The sequence below is a fragment of the Coregonus lavaretus genome (assembly GCF_964263955.1).
Source record: "Coregonus lavaretus genome assembly, contig: HAP1_SCAFFOLD_458, whole genome shotgun sequence".
Classification (NCBI taxonomy): domain Eukaryota; kingdom Metazoa; phylum Chordata; class Actinopteri; order Salmoniformes; family Salmonidae; genus Coregonus; species Coregonus lavaretus.
The window spans coordinates 225001-245000 of record NW_028156245.1 but is presented as its reverse complement, the minus strand read 5'-3'; positions in this window follow the sequence as shown (position 1 = coordinate 245000).

The window sequence follows — 20000 nt, the reverse complement described above, 5'->3', positions numbered from 1 at the left end:
CACACACACTGGACACACACACTGGACACACACACACACACACACTGGACACACACACACACACACACACACAGGACACACACTCATACACACTGGAAACACACACACAGGACACATACATACACACACACACACAGGACACACACACACACTGGACACACACACTGGACACACATACACACCTGACACACACACACACACACACAGGACACACACATAGGACACACACACACTGGACACAAACACACACACACACCTGACACACACACACAAACAGGACACACACACAGGACACACACACACATACACACACACACACACACACACTGGACACACACACTCAAACACACTGGACACACACACACACACCTGACACCCACACCCACACACAGGACACACACACACACAGGACACACACACACTGGAAACACACACACACCTGACACATACACACACAGGACACACACACACACTGGACACACACACACACTGGACACACACGCTCACACACACAAACACACACACACACTGGACACACACACTGGACACACACACATACGCTGGACACACACACACTGGACACACACACACACTCACACTGGACACACACACACACGACACACACACATACACACTGAACACACACACACCTGACACACACACACACACAGGACACACACACTGGACACACACACACACTGGACACACACACACACAGGACACACACACACACTGGACACACACACTCACACACACTGGACACACACACTCACACACACTGGACACACACACAGACACTGGACACACACATACACACTTACACACACACTCACACACACTGGACACACACACACACACACTGGACACACACACACTGCACACACACACTCACACACACTGGACACACACAAACACACACACACACTGGACACACACACACACACACTCACACTGGACCCACACACACACCCACAGGACACACACACTGGACACACACACTCACACACACTGGACACACACACACACACACTGGACACATTTCCATGTGTTGGATTTTGATGAAAGGAAATCCCATATAGCCTACTGGACAGAACTTTGCTATGGCATCTTCTGTTTGGGTGTCTCAGGTCAGGTCTGAGCCATGATCAGAATGTGTCTCTGTGTCTATTTCCAGCCCTGCAATTTCTACCTGTCCTGATCTAGTGTTTCACCCCTGACCTCCTCACACCGTCTCACTGTCCATGTCTGCTTTTAGCTCCCACCTCTACTTCACTGTGTTATAATGGACCTTATGCTTGTTATGTCACCTCTGGAACCAGTTATCAAACATACTGACCTTTCTGACCCTATCCCATGGCCCTACTTTCTACAACTGAACATTTAAATTCCTCTATGAGTTTTGTTTAGTGTCCATTTACGTATTTATGTATTTGTTGTATATTGGGGTTGTGCTGCAGAGCATCATGGGGGTTTGTATGTGTTGAGATGATCACATTCCAGATAAATGGTTGAACTGATTCCTGTCTCCTGTCTCATCATTATTGAATTGTTATACAGACGTGGTTATGAAACCAACGAGACATAACAAAAGATTGGCGATGAGTAAGTCTGAATCTACAGGAACTATTCTGTCTGGAAGAAGTGGGTTTTTACAACTGTTTAAAACTGTTATTTTCTGTGGTCCAGTCTAGGCTAATGTTAGCACAGTGTATTGCTAGCAGAGGCAAGTGCATAGTCCAGCTAGCTAAGAAAGAGCGTTAACCAGTGGTGTAAAGTACTTCAGGAAAAATACTTTAAAGTACATAACAAACAGATTCAAGAAAATGGGGACTATATTAAAACAATAGGAGAAGTACTACTACTTACAGCCACACAAAACATTGCACAAATAGGACACAATGAGTCTGCAGAGTCTGATAATAAAGGGAACTTCATGGCAACCCTAGAAACAATAGCTAAGCATGACACAACTGTGGAAAAAAGGTTGACTTCCATTCATAATGCAAAATACACAAGCAAAGGGATTCAGAATGAGGTTCTGAGTTGTTTGGCAGACATGGTTCCAACAGAGATGATAGAAGAAGTGAAAGACAGTGAGGTCTTCAGCATAATGGCAGACGGAAAACAAAAGATGTTAAAACAAAAGGATCAGATATCTCCAGTACTCAGGTACTATTTCAGTGGAGCTGTCCATGAGAGCTGTCTCCACTTTGAATCGGCTGATCCACTAGATGCAGCACGGCTTACTGACTAAATCATACACATATTAGAAAGTCATGGTCTTGAATACAAAAACAACCTAGTAGGGCAAGCATATGACGGTGCTTCAGTTATGAGTGGCAGCATTCAGGCGTCCAGGCAACGTATTAAAGAACAAGCAAAGCCTTTTACCTCCACTGCAGTGCACACTGTCTAAACTTAGTTTTAGTGGAGACAGTCAAAGCTGTCCCTGAGGTAGGACAGTTCTTCTCCTTACTAGAAAGACTGTATGTCTTCACATCTGGGTCATACATGTGCATCAAAAATGGCTTAGCGTACAAAGAGAGATGTACCCAGGTGCACCTAGAGAGCTTCAGAGACTAAGTGACACTCGCTGGGCATGTCGATATATGGCTCTACATACTATTATGGATAGATTGCCTGCCATTAAGCGAGTCCTGCAAGACATAGTCCAAGAACACAACGGTGACAGATCTGTTGAGGCACGAGGTCTGCTTGCACAGATAGATTTACAATTCATTGTGTTCCTTGTTCCACTGCATAACGTTTTTGGAGAAGCAACATTTCTATCAGAGATGCTACAGTCTTCATCACTTGACCTGTCAAAGGCTGTTGATTTAGTTGAAGCCTTAGTTCAAACTTTGAATGACTACAGGGATGAGTCATTTTCTGATGACCTATGGAATGAAGTGTTGAACACAGCTGAGCAATGTGATACTGCAATACAGCCCCCTGCAAAACCACCAAAAAAGCTAAGCTCTCAATTTAATGGAGACTGTCTACTAAGTACAGTAGGTCAGAGGTCAGATTCAGAAATAGATCAAGAGAGTTTTCCTACAACCTTTTTCTACCCTGTCTTAGATCAGATGCTCAATGAGCTCAACAGACGGTTCTCTAGCAGAAACTGTGACATAATGAATGGCGTCCAAACTCTAAACCCCAAAAGTGATGCATTTCTCAAAGAGAAGTCCCTGTTTCCATTTGCTAGAATGTATGAATCAAATATTGAGGACTTGGGGCATGAACTACATCAGTTCAGAAGAATTTGACAAAGGAACATCCAGAGTGGCATGCAGAGACCCTCCAGTGTAGTAGAGATAGCATTATTCATTCAGCATTAAAATAAGTTTTCTTTCAGCTCTTTAAACTGTGCAAAATAGCTGTTTCAATCCCTGTTAGTACCGCTTCTTGTGAACAGAGTTTTTCTGCTCTAAAGCTGGTGAAAACGTATCTTAGGTCCACAATGTCAGATGAGAGATTAAGCAATTTAGGTGTATTAAGTATTGAGTCAAGGAGAGCAAAGGCCTTGAATCCAGATGAATTTGCGGATCTTTTTGTAAGAAACCACAAAAACCGTAGAATACAGTTGATGTAACTGATACTGAATATGTAATGCAAATGTCAAAATGTAAATGCAAATAATAAATAGTTGAATGATTATAAACATGGTCATTTGTCTATTAATGTCTGCAATGCAGTGAAGAAAACGACATGACAACAATAATGTGTGATGTAACTGGCCCCTCTAACAGTACAACTGGCCCCAGCCTGGCCCCTCCCACTGGGAATGTTCTAGAACCACCACTGCTGCTACGGCTACATTGGCCCAGTTATTGTTGAATAATAATGAAGCTAGGTCGATTCAATTCAAATAATATAGCTAGTAACTTCAACATACTTACAGCTGAAATACACTGCCGTTTTCTTTGTGAACATGGTGAGATGGAGGAAGCCGCATCCACATGTAGAGTTGTTGGGGAGGGGACACGTTTCCCAAATAGACACTGGCTTTGGATCAGGTTTAAATTCCCCCCACTAATGATCCTTGTTAGGTTTGGGGGAGGGGAAGCTGATCCTAGATCTGTATCTAGGGGAAACTTCACCCCAGCAAAGAGAGATGGGGGAAGAGGAGGAGAGAGAGTGTTGCTCTCAGGATTGACAGATCATGTACAACATCTACCAGTAGGAAATTGGTGTCAGAATATAATATCTGACCTTTAGCAGTTCTAATGTCTTCATTTGCTCCATTTCATTAGTCTTGTTGATTGATTGCTGACATCTAGTTTCACAGGTGAGATGGTGTTGATGAAGAGCATCCATCCGTTTTAGTACTGCATTAATAGTAATGCATTCATAGACATATAGTTGATACTGGTGGTCCTACCCATCCCCCACTTCACTCCATTAACCCTACACTTGCTGCTCACATGGTGGTTTGTCTCAATGTATCTGACTTTAGGTCAGTTTTTAAGGTTCAGAAGGTAAAGATTGTGTTAGGCTGTGTCAGGAGCACTAGTGGTAGTGCTGCCGCTCCCAGATCACACATTGCCATATATAAGTCTATACTGTAGCAAGCTGAACCCAACACCTACCAATTTCCACCTTCTGATCTCTTGGTGTTATGGATAAGGTGTTGTCTTGATAGTCGCTGGACCCGGGTTCGACCCAGTTTCCTGGGTTTATTCCGTGAGACAAGCATATGCTACTGGCAGGATCAACCAGGTAGCCCCCCACAACGTAGAGTTGTATCTGGGTGCGCTAAGCGGAAGACAGCCCGGGCACGGTCCAACCCCGTGAGGGGAGGAGGCCCGGTTGCAATCCACCGCACACCCAGCGGGAGGCCCTGAACTGCCCGCGGCCGGGGCCGCTTCTCAGGCTCCCTCTCCGGAATCGAACCCTGATTCCCCGTTACCCGTGGTCACCATGGTAGGCACAGAAAGTACCATCGAAAGTTGATAGGGCAGACATTCGAATGAGACGTCACCGCCACAAAGGGCACGCGATCGGCTCGAGGTTATCTAGAGTCACCAAAGCGGCCGGGGCACCCGAGAGCACCCCGCATGGGTTTTGGGTCTGATAAATGCACGCATCCCCGAAGGTCAGCGCTCGTTGGCATGTATTAGCTCTAGAATTGCCACAGTTATCCAAGTAACGTTGGAGCGATCAAAGGAACCATAACTGATTTAATGAGCCATTCGCAGTTTCACTGTACCGGCCGTGTGTACTTAGACTTGCATGGCTTAATCTTTGAGACAAGCATATGCTACTGGCAGGATCAACCAGGTAGCCCCCCACAACGTAGAGTTGTATCTGGGTGCGCTAAGCGGAAGACAGCCCGGGCACGGTCCAACCCCGTCAGGGGAGGAGGCCCGGTTGCAATCCACCGCACACCCAGCGGGAGGCCCCGAACTGCCCGCGGCCGGGGCCGCGAGTGCCAGGGCGCCGCTCAAGAGGTCTCTTTCTAGCTGGAGGGTTTAGTAGGAACCGCACAACCGAGCCAACAACAGGGTGTGAGAAGCACGTGTCTCTGGCGCCAGTACGTAGCAGGGTGGACATCACTCCTGGCATCTCTGCCTGGGTGAGCCACTCCCCGCACTGGAACACCAACGTAGGGCCACTGGGTCAGACGGGTCGTCTTGGTTTCGCTCGAACGGGGCTCGGCTGGAGCTTATCGGGGAAGCGGGGTAAACCGTCTCCGAAAGGGGCTCCACCGATAGAGGCGAATCCACATGGGGCGGGAGGAACCGTCCGTCCGAACACCGGCACGAGGCCGGCCGACAGGGGCCCTCCCAGGTGGATAACGAATGCCACTCTCTCTCTCTCGTTGCATCCAATGGCAGTGTACGCGATAAGCTAATGCAAGGAGCTGCTTGTGGACTTGCCATCTCTAACGCAGTTCCACCTCCGATTTGATAGAATCTAGCCCTTCACATTGCATTATCCAGTAACCACATCAACCTTTAATCCACATCTTATACTTTTCTCATATTTTGTGTGTTCTTTCTTCCATATGGGAATGAATGCTGACAAATAAATGCTCATATTATTTTATTGATGAAGTATTCCACTAAATGAAAGAAGATAGAAATGAACTTTTGACCAATGCTAGCTGATAATATTTACTCTTCCATATGCGTTGTGTTCTTACATCTTCTTCAGTATGAGGTCTGGGATGTACACCATGTGATTTTCTTTGCCATATGCCTTTTTCAACAGCTTTTCTCTTTCTTTCTCCCTCTGTTTATTTTCGTTATAGTTCCTTGCCACCTCGTCCAGGTGGGCTTTCACCCTCTCCTTATTCTTCCTCACTTCTTCCTTACTCTCTGCTTTTCTAGCTCTGAGCAGTTCTTTTACTTTGTTCTTCTCCAACAAGTCTCTTTCTTTCCTCTCCTTTTTCTCCTGCTTTGCCCTGACTCTCTGGGCGCGTTTAGTTTCCATCTGAAAGAGAAAGTCCATACATGTTGGTCAGTGATCTGAAATATTATTATTACTCCTTCTCTAGCATGCAGTCAACTTAATCTGTTGAATCTGATAGTATAACCATTAGGAGGTGACTTATGACCTCCCTGAACTGTGACTGGTTAAATGGAGTACTGTACCTGTGCCTGCTCTTGCTCTCTGAACCTCAGGACAGTCTGCATCTGGTACAGCTTTATGTACGCCTCCTTCATCCTCTCCACCACATCCCTCTTCTCTATTGCCCATCTCTCTTTGTCCCTTTGCATTTTCTCAATTTCACTACTCTTTCTCTCCCGCTCCTCTGTAATCTTCCAGTTCTCCTTCTCCATCTCTCTCTTTTCCATCTCCCATCCCTTCTTCTCTTGTCCATTCAGGCACAGAATCCTCATCTTTTCTCTTTCCAGAGCCTCTATCACTCTCTCCTTCTCTCTCAGCTCAATTATCCACTCCTCTGCTGCCTGCGTGCTCCTCCTCTTAATCTCCTCCTTCTCCTTCATCCATCTTTCCCCCCGTTGATCCAAGAGGCTTCGTAGGCCAGCCTTGGCCTTTGCCCATCTCCCCCTGTCCTCCTTCCAGGCTACTAGGGTCTGATTCCTCTCCTGGTCTGCTTTGGCCAAAGCTGTCTCCAAACCATTTCTTATGAGGTTCCATCCATTCCTCTCTCTCACCCTCTCCTTCCCCACCCTTTCATTCTCAGCTAACAGTCTCTTCTTGTTCTCCACTGTCACCTTCCATAACTTGGCCAAGGACATCTTCACCTTTGATATCTTGTCCACCATTGTTTGTTTGTCGGTCGCTGCGCTTTCTCTCTGTTTGTCCGACACCTCTCTCACCCTTTCATTCTCAGCTGACAGCCTCGTGTTCTCCACGGTCAACTTCCCTATCTTGGCCAAGTGCAGTATGTTCTGCACCTTCAGCTTTGCCATCTTGAGCTCCATCTTTTTTCTGTCTGACACTGCACTTTCTCTCTGTTTCTCAAACAACTCTCTCTCCAGCTTCCATTGGTAGCAGTTTACCTCAATAGAAGCCTCAGTCTCCCTTATCTGTCTCAGCAACTCTTCAATTAGCCTTTCTCTTTCTTGCTCTCGTTCCCCCCTCATCTTGTTGCCTTTCTCCATCTCCTCACTTTCAGTCATCTCTTTCTCCATCTCAATGACTTCTCTCTGCATCAATATGTATGGAGAAACATGTATTCCTTATTTTTTTTATTTTGTGTGAATCTTTTCCATGTCATTTTCTTAAAACTGTCTGGCCATGCCAGTTTTCCAACTTCAGTTACCTTCAGGCTAACTGGTATAATTTATTAAATGGTAATAAGTAGGCCTACCTTCACTGATTTCCTTAGAAGTCAAACACTTTTACACATTATTATGTTCTAACTCACCTCTCCTCCGCGATGTCTGTCCACTTATGAAGATTTAAAAAGATATACACTTGAGTAGTTATGGTGTGGTGAATGGATATGCTGGTTGTTTTCTTTGGTTTGGAACTTGTTGTAGCCAAGTTCTAATTCCAAATTCTATGGTTGTAGCCTAGCTTAATTGTTGAGTCATAATGAGATTGGAATGTTGGCTTGAATTCTGTATTATGTATTTCTCAGAATTCTGAAGATTTTAGAATTATATTTAAAAATTATTGTTTGTCATACATTCTATATACATCATTCTAGCCCTTGGATGCTCTCTCAGAGTTATAAGTCTTATATTCTCAGCCCAAAAGAAATTTGGTCTATTTCAAAAATATTCAAAATAAGGATTACTTTGTAAGTATTGGTTGTCATGGTGCCGTGAGGAAGCCTAGGCAGAGAGCTCTGTTAATATGTGACCGACCCCACCCCCCCCCCCCACACACACACACACACTCACTTAAAGACCTTGAAGTTTGGTTTGGAAACAACATCACTATTTGTCCTGGCAATGAAGGTCTGTCTTCTGGAACACTTCTGGAACACAAAAAGAGAATGGTTTTCGTTTAAGTTGTCCACTTTAAAAACCCTTCAGCTTCTTCTCGCTGAGTTGCTTGAGGACGCGGTAGCGCTGTGGCGAGGAGGCACAAGATAGGTCCTTAAAATAACATATGTCTAAGGCTACTTAACACTGTAGAAACTCTGGAATCACACTTTGTTGGCATAAAGACACCCACAATCTCTCCTTCTATCTCGGTACATTCTGTGTTGCACCAACGAGTGTTCAGTCCTTGCACACCATATAATGGAGGGTGTCATTCCAAAATACCCCTTCGCTGCATTGAACCTGCTAATTACCGAGACAGTTGAACGTTAAAATGATTGAGAATGACTTTCACCACTAAATAAACTTCCACAGTTTGACAAAGACACATCAGGGGAAAACAGCTACTCGTATTAAAAACCTTTCATTATGGCGATAGCTATTTGCTGCAGTGACTGAGAGCCAATTGAGGCCCAGTATTCTCAGTGCTTCTGGGGCCTGTGCAGTGCAGGTGAATGGTGTGCGTGTGTGTATGTGTGAAATGTAGGATTGTCTGAGCACAAACAGAGCTACTTATTTTGGCAACGCATGAAGCAGAGTTAGCAAACAGCTTGAGTGATGAATGACAGGCTGCTAGGAGAGGCAGAGAACCCAAAGATCCTTCCTCACTCACACTCCCAGAAAAAGCTTTTGAGTTGCTGTGGATCCAGTGGTTTGTGTGTGTGTGTGTGTGTGTGTGTGTGTGTGTGTGTGTGTGTGTGTGTGTGTGTGTGTGTGTGTGTGTGTCCAGTGTGTGTGTGTGTGTGTGTGTGTCCAGTGTGTGTCCTGTGTGTGTGTGTGTCCAGTGTGTGTATGTGTGTGTGTCCGGTGTGTGTGTGTGTGTATCCTGTGTGTATGTGTGTGTGTGTCCAGTGTGTGTGTCCAGTGTGTGTGTGTGTGTGTGTGCAGTGTGTGTGTCCAGTGTGTGTGTCGTGTTTGTGTCCTGTGTGTGTGTGTGTCCAGTGTGTGTGTGTGTGTGTGTGTGTGTGTCCAGTGTGTGTGTGTGTCCAGTATGTGTGTGTGTGTGTGTGTCCAGTGTGTATGTGTGTGTGTGTCCAGTGTGTGTGTATATGTGTGTTTGTCCGGTGTGTGTGTGTGTGTGTGTGTGTCTAGTGTGTGTGTCAAGTGCGTGTGTGTCCAGGGTGAGTGTGTGTTCAGTTTGTGGAAACACAAACACACACACACACACACTGGACACACACACACACACTGGACACACACACACACTGGACACACACACACACTGGACACACACACAAACACACTGGACACACACACAGGACACACTCACACACTAGACACACACACTGGACACACACACTGCACACACACACTACACACACACACACACACACACACACACATACAAACACACCAGAGACACACACACACACACACACACACACACACACACTGGACACACACTGGACACACACAGGACACACACACACACAGGTCACACACACACTGGACACACACACACACACAGAAACACACACACACACACACAAGACACACACACACACACACACACACAAGACACACACACACACACACACTGGACATACACACACACACTGGACACACACACAAACTGGACACACACACACAAACTGGACACACACAGTGGACACACAGGACACACACACACACAGGACACACACACAGGCACTGGACACACAGACACACACACACACACAGACACACACACACACACTGGACACACTCACACATTCTGGACACACACACACACACTGGACACACACACACACACTGGACACACACACACACACTGGACACACACACAGACACACACACACACACTGGACACTCGACAAACACACACACACACAAGTCACACACAGACTAGACACACACACACACACACACTCGACACACACACACACGTACTGGACACACATACACACACTGGGGACACACACAGACAAGCATTCTTACCACCGCTTGGACAAAGTTATATGCTGACTGTGTGTGTGTGTGTGTGTCCAGTGTGTGTGTCCAGTGTGTGTGTGTGTGTGTGTGTGAGTTCAGGTGTTTCCCTCAATGACTGTCTGTTCTTCTGCTTACCGCTACAGTGTGGAACATGGTGGAGAGAACAGAATGAAACCTGGACTTAGAAAATGTGAGTGTTGACTGCTGTGAAGAATATGACTAAGAATAAGTCTTAATTCAAGTGAAGTCAAAGTCAAAGACCACCATCATTACTTACTTGGTTATATTAAATATCAGCTGTAGTTCTACAGAAGCACAAATCAGGGACACCAAAGTTTACAAAGAGTTGCTTTGACAATGTGTGTGTCTGTGTGTGTGTGTGTGTGGCGTGTTCGTGTGTGTGTTCATGCATGAAGATGTGTGTGTCCAGTGTGTGTTCAGGATGTGTTTCCAGTGTGTGTGTGTTCAGGATGTGAGTGTGTGTAATTAATGGCAATAAGTGTGTTTTATATTACCATACAGTATAACATATGATCATTGAACAAATCTCAAGTTACCTTCACTTCTCCTTTTGATACCTAGAAACATCTACATTAAATGAATTAGTGAAAAGTGAGTTAACATTCTAATGTGAATGATGATGATTTCTAATATTGTGTCTGGTTTCATCCATCAGATGTCTGTGATCTCACACTGGACCTAAACACAGTAAACAGATTCCTCTCTCTGTCTGAGGAGAACAGAAAGGTGACATGGAGGATGGAGTGTCACACACACACACACACACACACACACACACACACACACTGGACAAACACACACACTGGACACACTCACACTGGACACACACACACACACTGGACACACACACACTAGACACACACACAGAAACACACACAAACACACACACACTGGACAAACACACACACTGGACACACACACACTGGACACACTCACACTGCACACACACACACACACACACTGGACACACACACACGCAGGACAAACACACGCACACACACACACACCGGACACACACACAGACACATACACTGGACACACACACACACACACACTGAACACGCACACACACACACACACACACACACACACACACACACACACACACTAGCTGGTGTAACAGCCAATCTCACCTTCTCCTCCTTAGCTGGTGTAACAGCCAATCTCACCTTCTTCTCCTTAGCTGGTGTAACAGACAATCTCACTTTCTTCACCTTAGCTGGTGTAACAGCCAATCTCACCTTCTTCACCTTAGCTGGTGTAACAGCCAATCTCACCTTCTTCTCCTTAGCTGGTGTAACAGCCAATGTCCTCTTCTTACCCTTCTTCTGGGTCTTGGTTCTTAGTGTGGCCAAGCACGGCCGGCACAGAAATGAGGTTTTAGATGGAGACACAGGATCCAGTGGTCTGGCAGTTGGAGGACTGGTCAGGGACAAAACACTTGTCCTATTGTACCCTCCTCTGCCTTTAACTCATTCTAAACTACAACCTACATATTGATTCTCAGACATATTTTCCTCACAACTGTCTGTCTCTCCCTATCTCTCAATACTGTATGTATGTATGTGTGTGTGTGTGTGTGTGTGTGTGTGTGTGTGTGTGTGTGTGTGTGTGTGTGTGTGTGCGTGTGTGTGTGTGTGTGTGTGTGTCTATATAGTAAATGCTATATATCTATTATATGGTTATATATTGATCATTATATATTATATTTATATAAATGACGGTAGTGTGTATATATATATAAATATAATGTGTAAAACTAGCAGTGTGAATGTTAAAACAATAAATGCTATAGAATAAGAGTTTACTGAAAAGAATAAGTAATTAAGTGAATAATGGGACAAATGTAGTGAATGTGTCTGTTTGTAACTGAAACCTAGGCTATACAATTATTGTAATATGTAAAATAAACATATATTTCTAGGATTTATCTTTCTTGGTTGTTATTTCTCAGTATCTCTGGACAGAAAATGTGCCAAGTCAATAAAGTTATGCGCCACATTTTGTGCTTCCTGACGCTTGTAATGATCTGCGAAATTTTGATTGGTTGACACAGTGTCTGTAGATTGTGTGATTTGATTGGACATCGAGTGTTTGGAGACCTAGGCCTACGTCGTTGGATATTCAATTGACACATGCGCTGAGTTTCCACCTTCGAGAAGGTTGCAAGCCACAGCACAGTTGATTAAGACGGGAAGATTTCTAGCTAAGGTGACGATAGAGTCCCCTGGTGCAAACCAGGAGTACGGTGGAAGTAACTTTAGACAAAGATTCGGATGGAGAGCCTCGTAAATGGCGTCCCTTGAGAAAGCAAGAACAAGATGTATGTCAGGAGAAGTGCAGTATTATCACAAGGAGACGTATACTTGGAATACGGAGGAGGAATGGAGGGAAAAAGAGAGGCAGAGGAGGTCTAAGAGAGAGAGGGAGGAAGATTGTGAGCTTGAGTCGATTAAAAATGGCGGGAAAAAGGGAGAAGGTTTGTTAAAGAAGAATGGTAGAAAATGTAAGCAGAGTGAGCTGAAGACAGGAGGAGAAATGGAAGTGAATGAGGGTGAAGTATCGGAGGTGGTAGGTGTGGTGAAGTACTCGAAGCCCGAGGCTAGCACCGAGGGTCAGGATAAAGATGAGTCTGTGACAGTAGGAGTGAAGTTTTTGGGAAAAGTGGACCCTTGCCTTTTGGCTGATCCGTTTGTGGTTTCAGGGTGGGTGAAAAAACAGTTGGGTATAGTGGAAACGGTGAGGGTAACCAGAAGTGGTCTAGTTTTAATTGTTTGTGTTTCTGTTGGTCAGAGGGAGAAGGCGCTCTGCGTTAAACAAATGGGGGCAAGAAATGTGAATTGTTTCACTCTCAAGAAAAGGGCGCCATTGAAAGGAGTAATTACTGGGGTGGCAGGAAATGTAAAAGTTGACCAACTGAAGGAGAAGATTTGAGGGTGGCGAGAGTGGGGAAACAGAAGAGTCATTGTCTGTTCTTTTGAGTTTTCAAGTTGAGTTTTTGGCCGACAAAGTGATGTTAGGATATATAAGTTATCCTGTACGAGCTTATATGCTGAATACATTAAGATGTTACAGGTGTCAAACTTATGGGCATGTGGCAGCAGTGTGTAAAGGGAGGCTCCAAGGTGTGAGAAGTGTCCAGAAGGGCATGAGACAAAGGAATGTGTAGCATTGGGGAAAGTAGTGGTATGTGTTAATTGTAGGGGTGGCCATGGGGCTGGGGATCAGAAATGTCCCGTGCGAGAGAGGCAGGTTGAGGTTTCCAGGGTAAGAGTAGTGAAGAAGTTGTCATATGCTGAGGCAGTGAAGAAAGTAGAGGAAGATGGGTAAAGGGGGAGGAGTGGTGAGAGTAGGAGATCTGTACCAGTACAGAGGGATAGGCCAACAAGTGATATCTGTTATAGTAAGATTGGATTTTTAGCATTTATAGCAATGGTTATTAATTGTACTGCAGGGATGGAACGTAAGTCTAAGAAAATAGAGGTTGTGGTGGCAGCTGCAGAGAGGTATTTGGGTGTAGGAGACTTGACATCAGAAGAGTTACAGGGTGTGTTAAGTGGTGATGTCCCATCCTTTCAGGTTGAGGCCATGAGGTAGGAGTAAATAGATTTAAATAGTGGAGTAGCGTGGTGTTAATTCTATTGTATTAATTTTTTTTATTATTATTTTTTTGAATTTGTGAGTGTAGTGTTAGATGCTATTGTATTTCTTTATTGTATTTTTATTTTATTTTTCAAGCAAAATATAAGGTAGTTGTACTCCAGTCTAGTAGGTGGCGGTAATGCAACATATTGGATGCCAACCGCAGTTAAACCTCATCGAAGAAAAAGAAGAAGAAGTAAGATAATTCAAGAAATCTGTTATTCATTTAGACGTTTTTACCAAATAGTTCTTAGTCGCTCAATTGTACATCTAATGGTAAAGATGGTGTCAGTGACTCATTAGGACAGCTGATTGACCTGATGGAAGACTCCTAGTAGAGATACAGATGGTGTCAGTAACTCATTAGGACAGCTGATTGACCTGATGGAAGACTCCTAGTAGAGATACAGATGGTGTCAGTAACTCATTAGGACAGCTGATTGACCTGATGGAAGACTCCTAGTAGAGATACAGATGGTGTCAGTAACTCATTAGGACAGCTGATTGATCTGATGTAAGACTCCTAGTAGAAATACAGATGGTGTCAATAACTCATTAGGACAGCTGATTGTCCTGATGGAAGACTCCTAGTAGAGATACAGATGGTGTCAGTAACTCATTAGGACAGCTGATTGACCTGATGGAAGACTCCTAGTAGAGATACAGATGGTGTCAGTAACTCATTGAGACAGCTGATTGACCTGATGGAAGACTCCTAGTAGAGATACAGATGGTGTCAGTAACTCATTAGGACAGCTGATTGACCTGATGGAAGACTCCTAGTAGAGATACAGATGGTGTCAGTAACTCATTAGGACAGCTGATTGACATGATGGAAGACTCCTAGTAGAGATACAGATGGTGTCAGTAACTCATTAGGACAGCTGATTGACCTGATGGAAGACTCCTAGCAGAGATACAGATGGTGTCAGTAACTCATTAGGACAGCTGATTGACCTGATGGAAGACACTTAGTAGAGATACAGATGGTGTCAGTAACTCATTAGGACAGCTGATTGACCTGATGGAAGACTCCTAGTAGAGATACAGATGGTGTCAGTAACTCATTAGGACAGCTGATTGACCTGATGGAAGACTCCTAGTAGAGATACAGATGGTGTCAGTAACACATTAGGACAGCTGATTGACCTGATGGAAGACTCCTAGTATAGATACAGATGGTGTCAGTAACTCATTAGGACAGCTGATTGACCTGATGGAAGACTCCTAGTAGAGGTACAGATGGTGTCAGTAACTCATTAGGACAGCTGATTAACCTGATGGAAGACTCCTGGTAGAGATACAGATGGTGTCAGTAACTCATTAGGACAGCTGATTGACCTCATGGAAGACTCCTAGTAGAGATACAGATGGTGTCAGTAACTCATTAGGACAGCTGATTGACCTGATGGAAGACTCCTAGTAGAGATACAGATGGAGTCAGTAACTCATTAGGACAGCTGATTGAAATGATGCAAGACTCCTAGTAGAGATACAGATGGTGTCAGTAACTCATTAGGACAGCTGATTGACATGATGGAAGACTCCTAGTAGAGATACAGATGGTGTCAGTAACTCATTAAGACAGCTGATTGACCTGATGGAAGACTCCTAGTAGAGATACAGATGGTGTCAGTAACTAATTAGGACAGCTGATTGACCTGATGGAAGACTCCTAGTAGAGATAAAGATGGTGTCAGTAACTCATCAGGACAGCTGATTGACCTGATGGAAGACTCCTAGTATAGATACAGATGGTGTCAGTAACTCATTGGGACAGCTGATTGACCTGATGGAAGACTCCTAGTAGACATACAGATGGTGTCAGTAAATCATTAGGACAGCTGATTGACCTGATGGAAGACTCCTAGTAGAGATACAGATGGTGTCAGTAACTCATTGGGACAGCTGATTGACCTGATGGAAGACTCCTAGTAGAGATACAGATGGTGTCAGTAACTCATTAGGACAGCTGATTGACCTGATGGAAGACTCCTAGTAGAGATACAGATGGTGTCAGTAACTCATTAGTACAGCTGATTGACCTAATGGAAGACTCCTAGTAGAGATACAGATGGTGTCAGTAACTCATTAGGACAGCTGATCGACCTGATGGAAGACTCCTAGTAGAGATACAGATGGTGTCAGTAACTCATTAGGACAGCTGATCGACCTGATGGAAGACTCCTAGTAGAGATACAGGTGGTGTCAGTAACTCATTAGGACAGCTGATTGACCTGATGGAAGACTCCTAGTAGAGATACAGATGGTGTCAGTAACTCATTGGGACAGCTGATTGACCTGATGGAAGACTCCTAGTATAGATACAGATGGTGTCAGTAACTCATTAGGACAGCTGATTGACCTGATGGAAGACTCCTGGTAGAGATACAGATGGTGTCAGTAACTCATTAGGACAGCTGATTGACCTGATGGAAGACTCCTAGTAGAGATACAGATGGTGTCAGTTACTCATTAGGACAGCTGATTGACCTGATGGAAGACTCCTAGTAGAGATACAGATGGTGTCAGTTACTCATTAGGACAGCTGATTGACCTGATGGAAGACTCCTAGTAGAGATACAGATGGTGTCAGTAACTCATTAGGACAGCTGATTGACCTGATGGAAGACTCCTAGTAGAGATACAGATGGTGTCAGTAACTCATTAGGACAGCTGATTGACATGATGGAAGACTCCTAGTAGAGATACAGATGGTGTCAGTAACTCATTAAGACAGCTGATTGACCTGATGGAAGACTCCTAGTAGAGATACAGATGGTGTCAGTAACTCATTAGGACAGCTGATTGACCTGATGGAAGACTCCTAGTAGAGATAAAGATGGTGTCAGTAACTCATCGGGACAGCTGATTGACCTGATGGAAGACTCCTAGTAGAGATACAGATGGTGTCAGTAACTCATTGGGACAGCTGATTGACCTGATGGAAGACTCCTAGTAGACATACAGATGGTGTCAGTAACTCATTAGGACAGCTGATTGACTTGATGGAAGACTCCTAGTAGAGATACAGATGGTGTCAGTAACTCATTAGGACAGCTGATTGACCTGATGGAAGACTCCTAGTAGAGATACAGATGGTGTCAGTAACTCATTAGGACAGCTGATCGACCTGATGGAAGACTCCTAGTAGAGATACAGATGGTGTCAGTAACTCATTAGGACAGCTGATTGACCTGATGGAAGACTCCTAGTAGAGATACAGATGGTGTCAGTAACTCATTAGGACAGCTGATTGACCTGATGGAAGACTCCTAGTAGAGATACAGATGGTGTCAGTAACTCATTGGGACAGCTGATTGACCTGATGGAAGACTCCTAGTAGAGATACAGTTTCTTTTGGATTTAATTCGCCTGTTGCTACTTGTCATTTTGTACTTTAGGATTTGACCTTTTTGCCGTTCATATCACTTGGAACCTGTATAACCTCATCTGGATTAAAATGCTTTATTTTACCAACCTGGAATCTGTGACAAACAAATGGACAATTAACTAGTGAGTAATTAATACATTTAAACTGCAACAACAATTCTCCTTTTATCTATGGAAATATTGTAAGCAACCATACCTGTATTTAGGTGTTTATTGAAGTGGCCATTAGTATCTGGGAGTTTAGCCACTTGTTTACTTCAAGTAAAGTTGATCTGTCCATCATTCATTCATTTATTTACTTTATTTCAGTTGCTTGAAGAGAATATTATGACAAGAATAACGAGCTGAAGATGTTCAGATCTCCCACAAGGCTTTGAGAGTCAGAAGCAGGAAAAGGAAGTGGTGGATGCTGAAGATGAGAAGCAGGAGAGCAGTGCCAGAGAGGGGGCTCTGAAGATCACACTGCACGTCCTGAGGAAAATGAACCAGAAGGAGCTTGCTGACACACTGGAGAAAAGTAAGAGCTGTCTGCCTCATGTTGAATCCTGTTTTAGAACAAACATTTAAAAGCTGTAGCTAAAGTACAGCTAAAATAGCTGTGCAACTCAATGATATTGTTGCAGCATTAACATAATAGTGAGAGAAAAAAGTTGATACTTCACTGGCTCTAGAGATGTTAAAGTTGTACTTATTAACACATAAGTCATATATTCTGCATTATTAAGGTGTCTAGTATTATTCAGAGAAGTTTCATATGATTTCTCAGAATGGTCACTCAGAATGGTTTTTGAAAAAAAAAGCATTTTTTTTTGTCCATTAAGATAACATCAAATTGATCAGAAATATAGTGTAGACATTGTTAATGTTGTAAATGTCTATTGTAGCTGGAAACGGCTGATTTTTAATGGAATATCTACATAGGCGTACAGAGGCCCATTATCAGCAACCATCAGTCCTGTGTTCCAATGGCACGTTGTGATTGCTAATCCAAGTTTATCATTTTAAAAGGCTAATTGATTATTAGAAAACCCTTTGCAATTATGTTAGCACAACTGAAAACTGTTGTGATGATTAAAGAAGCAATAAAAGTGGCCTTCTTGAGACTAGTTGAGTATCTGGAGCATCAGCAATTGTGGGTTCGATTACAGGCTCAAAATGGCCAGAAACAAATAACTTGTCAGTCTATTCTTGTTCTGAGAAATGAAGGCTATTCCATGTGAGAAATTGCCAAGAAACTGAAGATCTCGTACAACGCTGTGTACTACTCCCTTCACAGAACAGCACAAACTGGCTCTAACCAGAATAGAAAGAGGAGTGGGAGGCCCCAGTGCACAACTGAGCAAGAGGACAAATACATTAGAGTGTCTAGTTTGAGAAACAGGCGCCTCACAGGTCCTCAACTGGCAGCTTCATTAAATAGTACCCGCAAAACACCAGTCTCAACGTCAACAGTGAAGAGGCGACTCCGGGATGCTGACTTTCCAGGCAGAGACGCAAATAAAAGCCGTATCTCAGACTGCCCATCTTAATCTTTCTTTTTATTGGCCAGTCTGACATATGGCTTTTTCCTCAATGAGGTTTACCTTCTGAATTGATTGAAAATGAAATGGAATTGAGCCCAACCATGCTGTGCCCACTGACCACCAGAGGAGGCTGGTGATGGGAGGATGAACGGCTCATAATAACGGCTGGAATGAAGTGAATGGAATTGTACGTATGTGTTTGATGCGTTTGATACCATTCCATTCATTTTATTCCAGACATTATTGTGAGCCTGTCCTCCATGCCACCAGCCACCACTGCTGACCACAGACCAGAGACCAGACAAACAGTCTAACTGGCAACCCACGGATACATTAGTCTGGTCCCAGATCTGTGTGTGCTTTAGCCAACTCCTTTAGATATACAGGGCATGACAATGAGTCAGAATAGTTGGTTTAAACAGATCTGAATCAGGACACTAAGAGTTGGTTTCAACAGATCTGAATCAGGACACTAAGAGTTGGTTTAAACAGATCTGAATCAGGAAACTAAGAGTTGGTTTCAACAGATCTGAATCAGGAAACTAAGACTTGGTTTTAACAGATCTGAATCAGGAAACTAAGAGTTGGTTTAAACAGATCTGAATCAGGAAACTAAGAGTTGGTTTAAACAGATCTGAATCAGGAAACTAAGAGTTGGTTTAAACAGATCTGAATCAGGAAACTAAGAGTTGGTTTAAACAGATCTGAATCAGGAAACTAAGAGTTGGTTTGAACCACACAGATCTGAATCAGGAAACTAAGAGTTGGTTTAAACAGATCTGAATCAGGAAACTAAGAGTTGGTTTAAACAGATCTGAATCAGGAAACTAAGAGTTGGTTTAAACAGATCTGAATCAGGAAACTAAGACTTGGTATAAACATATCTGAATCAGGAAATTAAGAGTTGGTTTAAACAGATCTGAATCAGGAAACTAATAGTTGGTTTGAACAACACAGATCTGTATCAGGAAACTAAGAGTTGGTTTGAACCACACAGATCTGAATCAGGAAACTAATAGTT